The following is an 8597-nucleotide window of genomic DNA, read 5'->3' as shown; positions in this document are numbered from 1 at the left end:
GTGTGCGAAGCTTTGAAACGATCGCTAAAATGTCGTTCATGCAGGCAGGCAGGCGAATGCAGGTGCAGTAAATGTATATATAAACAATGTCTGTACTCTTTCACATTACAAGTATGCTGTTGTGGGTCACATAACAGGATGACAATATTGTAAAGCTGGTGTTACACTTTAGGACCACATTTGGTCAGTCCATGGTGGTCAGACAGTGATGGATGAAGGAAAGGACAAAAAAGTGACCAGGCAAAGCTTCTCCTCCTGCATGTTGGGCTGTACTTTTTCCTTTGTTACAATTCGTTTTTTTTTTCTACTGACACGACTCGTACTTTCTTGCTGTCCAGGTGTTACTAGGGAACAGCTAAACTGTAAGCCATGCAAACTTTGTCATCCTTGGGAGGACATAAACTATTCAAACAGAAAGGTGACCTCACCCGCACATTGACTGATCTGTATAGTTTACTGCAGCTTTTGGCAGCTTCATGAGACTCCATTATCACCATGCCAAAGCGTCTGCAATCATTTGCATTTACATTGTACTCAAATGTATCCTGCAGAGTATGCTGTGACATGCACAATAAGTCCTACCCAAAGTAATTAGCCTATCCCACATATTCATATTTTTAGTCACCTTTTAACAAGTCCAGTAGGAACATGCATGATTTTACACTTTGGTGGAACCTACAGCAGAGCAGCTATAAGGCACCAGGGTGAAGAGACAGTCATTAAAGACGCACCAGCCAATAGGACCTGCTAGGGACTTGTGCCATGGGGAAGAACTGTTGTGTGGTTGAACAAGAGCCTCTGTCAAACATGGCCACCTTTTTTTTGGAATACAGCAGATATTCAGAAACGGACTGCATTCATTACTGCTAGCTAGGCCACCGCCTGCCTGAATTAGATGAACATAAATCAGTTAGTCCAACATAAGCCGACTGATTCTGGATGAACCAAAGTTGGAAAGGTGGGAGGCCAGCACTGCATAGGCACAAGTAACATCTGACACTCATGGTGTGGGTAAAAAAAAAAATTCCAGTTACTGCAACACTGGGTAAACCAGCAGGCTAGTCTCAGCATTAGAGAAGTCAGTTTCATGACAACTGGCATTTATTTGGCTCTGTATTGCCAGGGTCAAAGTCAGAAGCCTAGCTAGCTCTGTGTAGAGCTGGTGTCAGGGCCCTGGGAGGCATTTTAGTCTTTATAAATTTTGTGTCAGTATTCTGTAAATCATAAATCAGTAACAGGCTAAAATGGGGTGCTCCTCAGGGAGTAGCGGATTGGATAAGATAGCACTTAAAGGGATTGGGGGAAGAAAGCTGTCTCACCCATAACCAAGGAAGCATAGCATTCATAACTACAGGGGTTGTCTTTCTTAAACTAAAGTCCAGAGGACTGAGACAACTTCTCAGAAATTCGTCTCTCTCCAGTACTGTGAAATCTGGGATATGGATTGTCAACGTTGGGTTCTTTTCTTCTCTTTCTCCACTTGTAATAACTTTAAAGAACTCACATAATTCTCCAAGGCCTTTTTTCCATGATGCAAAGTGGTGCAGTTAAACTTGAAGTTTATGAAGCATCTACTTATGTGGTTATCTGGACAATAAACCAAAACAGCCTGTGTATCTATGGCAACCAAGGCTGCAGATCGGTTAGGCAAAAACGTACCAAATGTTAATCTACCCTCTTGGAAGCTGACAACACAATGCCAGATTGCTCACCCTAAAGCAAAAACAAAAGAAATTCTTCAAGACATGAAAAAGCACACAAGACATTCAGTGTGCAGTTTCGTTCTGTGATGGGAAATAACTGGTGATGTAGAAGGCAGCTAAACAGTGTGGGATGGTTGGATAAGCAGCCTGGGAATGTTCCAAGCCCTAATGTCTTTGGTAAAGTGCTATCCCAAGAGTTATTGCTGTGTTTTTCAATGACCAAGTTTTCACTGTGAAGACTTCACGTCAAAGTGAGTTTCATATATCTGTAACTTGTTTGTTTTGTAATTTGTTACTGGAGCTGCATATTTTGTAACTTGTTACTGGAGCCGAGTATCCCCCCCCCCTTTTCTCCACTGTGGTGCGACTGTAGAGTTGGTTTATATCATTTTTTTTTGGGGGGGGGGTGGTCTGTTTTTATAGGTTTTTCAGCTCTCCATTTTCAAAATGGAATTGTTGATAAATGGTGAGCTGAAACAGCTCACAGATAAGCCATGCCAAAGTTTGTCCCACATTTTGAAATCTTATGACTTCACATCTTGGTTTCTGTTATCAGTGCATTTTGTTTCATATGCCCAGGCATATACCTTGATCTAGACTTCATATCATAGTACATGCAATGGTGGTAAATATAAAGATGGCTGGCTGCAATGATTCTAATATTTTCAACTGCTCACCAGCAAGCCTTCTTGCACTCCCACTTCTCTGCCCCCCCACCCCAAAAAAAAAAAAAAAAAAAAAAAAAGAGCACACCTTCAAAATCTGATTTTTTAATAAACAAAAGTGCAAAGCTTTACTGAACTGTTTAGAATGAGGGGGTGGGGTACAGTATGTATGCTAAGTAGTTCAGTACTTCAGTAATGGAACTGCCTGGAGATTAATGAAAGGTATCATTAAATTAACAAGACATACAACTACACGTTTTGCACTTTCCCTGCACTCTCCCACCCTAAACACATGCTAAGCACTCTGGGCTGTCTATCTTGCTGACAAAGTCCCTTCTTACACTATTGGAATGCCTGTGCACAGCTGACAGCATCCAAATCCCAGAGTAACAGAAGATAAAAAGTTTCCGGCATTTTCTGGAAGAAGCACGAGCACTTGTTGGGTTCCACCACTGCAGTCTATGCTGGGTACACCGAAAAGGACTAAAGCCTGCAGGCCACATTGTTTGTAAAAGTCTGCAGTAGCACAAGTAAAACATTGCATAAGACAGGCCAGCTTCCCCATCTTGGAGGAGATCATATTTGTCAGGCTTAATGATTCAATTGGTGAAAAATGCAAGGCCCAGTACCTCCTTTGTACTGGAATTGGACTGAAAAGAGCAGGTTTGACCCATTTAAACCACCTCTTTCTTGAGTACACCTCTGATGAGACAACATACTCCATTAGTTGTTATAAAACATCTTGGAAAAATGCATGTTTTCATGTAACTTGCCCGACATCTCTGTGAAGAACACATTTAGTTTAAACTGAGTCATCCTCCTGACAGGTTATCCAGACAAAGTTATGCTTTCCAAAATGCAGTACTCTAACCTGCTTTTGTCACTTTTGTTGGAAGTATGAATATTTGAACCTTCAGGTTAGTGACTTCTTGTGACCTTGTGGACCTTTACTTGTAAATAAAGGGCATGCAGCCACTCAACCCACAGGTTTACATACCTTGGCCCTTTTCTAGCTTCTCTGCACATAGATTCAATTCTTACAAAAGCTCAACATAACACTGGACAAAAGGACATTACCTAATGTGGTTTGGTAGGCCCATGCCATATACCTGTACAGTAGAAAAATAACCACGCAGTTAGGTCCGCATCACAGACGCTACAGTGGGTAACACAATCATTCAGATAACTTTACTCAAACATCTGCAATCAAACTTCCATTCCATCTCAGTATCGTGACAACTAAAGCCTTTAAACTCTCCGGGTTAAGAGCTTTTTTATCCATTGGACACAGACTGCTTACATGACTGATCCTGCTAAACCAGTCCAGCCTAGCAAACAATTGCAGTCATTCATACTGCTTCTAACATATATATGCACACACAAGCACCGACATTCCAAAACAAACTTGGTCTTGCTAAACCCAGCCAATACAGCAGATGTTGCCATCCTGACATTATAAAAATATGCATTATATACAGACACATAGTGTATAACTCCACCTAATACCTGTATTACAATGTAGACAGTCCACATTAACAGCTTACTAATTTGTAATTAAGTATCAAGAGCATGAAAGCTGTCTCTGTCTCCACTCCTTTCTGCACTGCAGCCTGTAATTACAAAGTTCAGACTTTAATACTATTGTCACCCCTTCATTTTTTTTTTGTCTGTAGTTGGCTCTGCAAGCTACATCACTTGAGGTAGCTAGCTTTCGCAGACAGCATTTTCTGATGTGGAAGAGCAAATGGGTCTACATATTTCTATCCAGGTTGGGCAGGAAGCTTAGCAAAATGCTTCTTCTAGCTTGGCATCTCACATTCCACAATTCCACAGCTGGCAGAATGCTTTCACCCCCACACACACACACACACATTCATTTTAGAACCATGAATAAAACATGAGCTATCAGGATGCGTTCTCTCTCTTTTTTAATGACATCCATACACTCTTTAGTGGTGCCAGTTTTGACCACCTTGTAACAGCCCACACAATTACATTTTTAATGCCAGGTTATAGGACTGCAGGTAACAAAACGTATTCTTTAGAAGTCTGGTTGGCATGTTGTGCAAAAGAGGAGTGCAAGAGAACAGCCAGATCATGGGGCTGCAGTGGTAGCCAAAGTGCGGAAAACAGTCTCGGAACATTGACTTGACTTTGATGAGCAAAGTAAACTTTATTGTCATTTAGATATGCACATAGTACAGCTATATGAAATTACATTGCTTCTTTCCCAGTGCAAGAAACATACATACATACATACATATATAAACAAACACAGTTACTATTTAGTAATACTAGAACAGACACAGGCATTACATGTACAAAAGTGTGCCATTTAGGGTACTGCACAAGTAGATATTGCACAAACTTGAATTTTCACATTAACAAACTCATGTGGGTTTAGGAGCAGTTGGGAGGAGGCAGTCTCAGAGCATCTGCTTGTGTGGGTGCAAGAACACTCAGGAGGGTGCAAACTAAGAACACCCAACAGACTGGACTGCTCCTGCACTCACATCCAGGACAATCTTAGAACATAAAGGAAAAAATTCTACTGAACTTGCATGAACAGGTTCCAGCAAGGATTCTTGTTGACAAGAATGGTAGAAATCACATTAGGTCTCTTCACTGGTAAAAAAAAAAAAAAAAAAAAAATATTTAAGTTTTTGACAATGTATCTCAATGACTTTTTACTGTACTAACTAAAACTGGTAACTTCTAACCTATTATGTATTAAAATCAATTGTATGTTCTATATTTTGTTCTCTCATGTACTGCATTCTATTGTACTGTGGAGCTTTTCTCCCTGGGCCTCTGCTGAAAATGGACCTGTATCCAGTCGGACTTTCCCGGTAAACAAATGTAAATAAATAAATAATAAATGTTTAGGAAATGCAGGAAGCTGAAGAGATTTTGGGACCAGTGCATGCAAAACCACCTTCAATTATCAGAGAACAGCAACGTAGCAAAAAGCAGCTGCTGGCACCGTGCCAATCACACCTCAAAACTGTCCAGATTTTCTCCTTACATTTGTGGACTGTTACTCAAAATTTTTGGTTTTCTAGCAAATTACCAATGACTGAAGTCACTAAAAAATGACATACATTTGATTTTCAGACTTCATAGGTTCATGGGTAGGTACTAGGCTATCAGCCCGAGGGCATTTATAAGCCTAGCCAGAGTGTGTCGGCTTTCGCCGCCCTATTGATTAATTAACTGAGCCAATGAAGTGATCTCAGGGGTGTATTTTCTGCTACCCATCCACTTGTCAAGGTTTCTCTTGAAGAGTGTTAGTGAGGGGCACTGCCTAATGTAGATAGGAATTTTGTTCCAAAGCATGGGGAGTCTCTGTGGCAGGAATCAATCCCTCCAGAATGTTCTATTTATTGTTGTGGCTAGGTTTAGCTCACTAGACCACGTGGCTAGCAGGGACTTGGATTTCTTTAGGTGGAGCATGTCCATCAGTTCTGAGTTGGACATGGCTTTGTAAGTCAGGCAGAGATCACCTCTGAGTAAGCGATATGCCACGGAGTACAGCCGGAGTTTTTCCAGTCGGTCTGCATAGAACATATGTTTGAGGCCAGTAATCCTCTTGGTGAGGTACTTTTGTGGTCTTTCCAGCTGTTGGAAGTGTCTTGTGAGGTACATCCCAAATGGGGGATTGTACTCTATGATGGGTCTGATGAGTGACAAGTAGAGGGGCACTATAACCTCTTTATTTCTAGATGCGAACCCATTAGTAATTAGATAGGCCACATAGGATTTCCTAACTACGTTGGCAATATGATTATCAAAGGAGAGATTACTATCTACCTGGGTTCCCAGATCTCTTATTACCTATTCTGTATAAAGGGGGCTGCCACCTAGGAGGTAATTCGTGGGCGTTTTGTTTTTCCCAAATGGGATGACTATGCATTTTTTGACATTTAGCTTGAGGCCATGACTTTGACACTAGGTGTCCGTCTCAGTAAGGCCTTTTTGGAGGATGTCCGTGTCAGCCGGAGAGTCAGTTATGGCTCCCAGTTTGCAGTCATCGGCGAACTTGGTTAGCCATAGTCCTACTGTGTTTGCCTGTACTTCTGAGAAGTATATGCCGAACAGTGGGGGTCCCAAGACCGAGCCTTGCGGGACACCACTTGTGACTGGTTTAGAGTCAGACCTGGAGTCTGCTATTCTTACCGCGCGAGTTCTGTCTATAAGCCAGTTGGCAGCCCATCTTGTGACGTAGGGGTTTATGTTCAGGCTGGTGAGTTTTTCTACAATACCTGAGTGAGGAATGGTGTTGAATGCTTTGGCGAGGTCAAGGTAGAATGTGTGAACCACCTTTTCCTCATCTATGGACTTGGTGACCGTCTCAAAGAAGTCAACCAGGTTTAATAGGCATGATCTGCTCTTAAAGCCGAACTGGGTCGGGTCAAGTGTTTGGAGGTTCCCAATGTCTTTGTTAATGAGTTCCATGATGATGCGCTCCATAACCTTGCAGACCGGGCTAGTCAGGCTTATGGGGCGATAGTTACCAGGGTCAGTTGTGGCCCCTCCTTTGTGGAGTGGAATAACCGTTGCTGTGGAATAACCGTTGCTGTGTGACATTCTATGGGCACGTAGCCTGTGGAGAGGCTGAGGTTGAACAGTGTGTGTTTAGGTGGGGGGTTCATTCTGTAGTTCGTGCAAGATGCATCCTGGGACACCATCTGGCCCCATTGATGCTGTGTTTTTGGCTTTTGAAAGGGCTGTTTTCACCTGTGCGTCTGTGATTTCTGGGACACTACACTTTTCCCAGTATAGTTGTGGGCCCTTTTGGAGGTGAGAGGGGGGTGAAGTTTGCACTGAATCTATCTGCCTGGATGTTGGCAATATCAGTAGGTTCAGTATATTTTGTGCTATTTTGCACTAGCTCAGAGCACATCTGTGAGCTACCACTTAGATTCACGACATAGCTAAAGAAGGCTTTGTGGTTATCTTTCGAATCCTTGGCTATTTTTCTTTTGAAGTTAGCCTTGGATGATTTTATGAGGGACCTTAGTTTCTTACTGATACTGATCAGGGATGTCTTTCCTTCTTGAGATTTGCTTTTTTCTGAACTAGTTTCCTCCTTATATTGTATAACCTGTTTATGGCAGGGGTCCACCAGACTGGTTTCCTTCTCTTAGGGGAGTGAGTCTTGGTTTTGCTAGGGATGGCACGATCCATGCATCTTTGTAGGTGCTCATACTGAGTGCATTTGTAAAGGATTCTGCGTCTTGGGCAGCGTTATCCTTTAGCATGGGGGCTGTGAAATGTACGTACCACCTTGTCTTAAGTAAGGTGAAGTTTGCTTTAGAAAAGTTTTTCACTGTGGTTTCCTTGGTTGGGGGTGGTGGTGGGGTGTGGACATCCAGAGTGATTAGTTTATGGTCTGATCTAACCAGTGACAGGTTGACCTCAAGTGCGGAACACCTGTCGCCCATGTTGGTGATGACCAAGTCTAATATGTTTTCACCTCTGGTAGGGGAGTTTACCAGCTGATCTAGGGCGTTTGAGTTGATAAATTCCAGGAAGCTTGTACTCAGGTAGTTTTCCCAGTTAATGGTAGGATAATTGAAATCACCCAATATATGGGTGTTCTGTAGGACCTTCATGTTTTCCAGTGTCTCCAGAAAGGCAGAGTGGTGGTCCTAGGTCATGCAGGGTGATCTGTAGCAGGCCACAATTTGCATTGCAGATTTGCCCGATGTTAGTTGCACATGGATGATCTCAGAGAGTCATGCTTAGTCACTAACCTGGAGGTGTAGGTATCCTTGATGAATATGGATACACCCCCTCCTTTTGTGTTTGGTCCGTGTTCTGTGGCCAAAATGTGTGGTATGAGTTGTAGCCCAGTAGTGCTGGAGTGCTCTCAGGAGCCTTGAACCAGGTTTCAGTTACTGCACAGATGTCAACGTTCTCCATACTGAGGCATGCTTCAAGCGCATGCATTTTGAGATTTAAACTCCTGGCGTTGAGTAGCATAACCCTCACTTTTTTTTATTTGTGCTGTTTATGGAGGTGGGTTTGACTTTTGAGCCTTACCTAAAAAAGGCACTATGGGGGCAGCAAGAGCCTTGGCCTGTATTTGAAAGCCTAGGGGTGACAGGTGCAAGCCATCTCTTGTGAAGCAATGCGACTTGTCAAGCATGTCGTCCCAGGCTGACAGACACTGGATCCCCATTGAATGACACCAGAAGCTTAGCCAATTGTTGAAATTGATAATTTT

General features: G+C 42.6%; 1 protein-coding gene across 1 annotated transcript in view; it reads right to left on the bottom strand.

Moving 5' to 3' along the window:
• The window catches only part of LOC122800382 (tumor necrosis factor receptor superfamily member 16-like), a 261184-nt gene that overhangs the window by 226703 nt on the left and 25884 nt on the right, over nt 1–8597 (bottom strand). The window lies entirely within an intron of this gene.

The sequence above is a fragment of the Protopterus annectens genome, chromosome 4.part0 (assembly GCF_019279795.1).
Source record: "Protopterus annectens isolate FY-2018-M chromosome 4.part0, PAN1.0, whole genome shotgun sequence".
Classification (NCBI taxonomy): domain Eukaryota; kingdom Metazoa; phylum Chordata; order Ceratodontiformes; family Protopteridae; genus Protopterus; species Protopterus annectens.
This window is presented reverse-complemented; position numbering and strand designations above follow the sequence as displayed.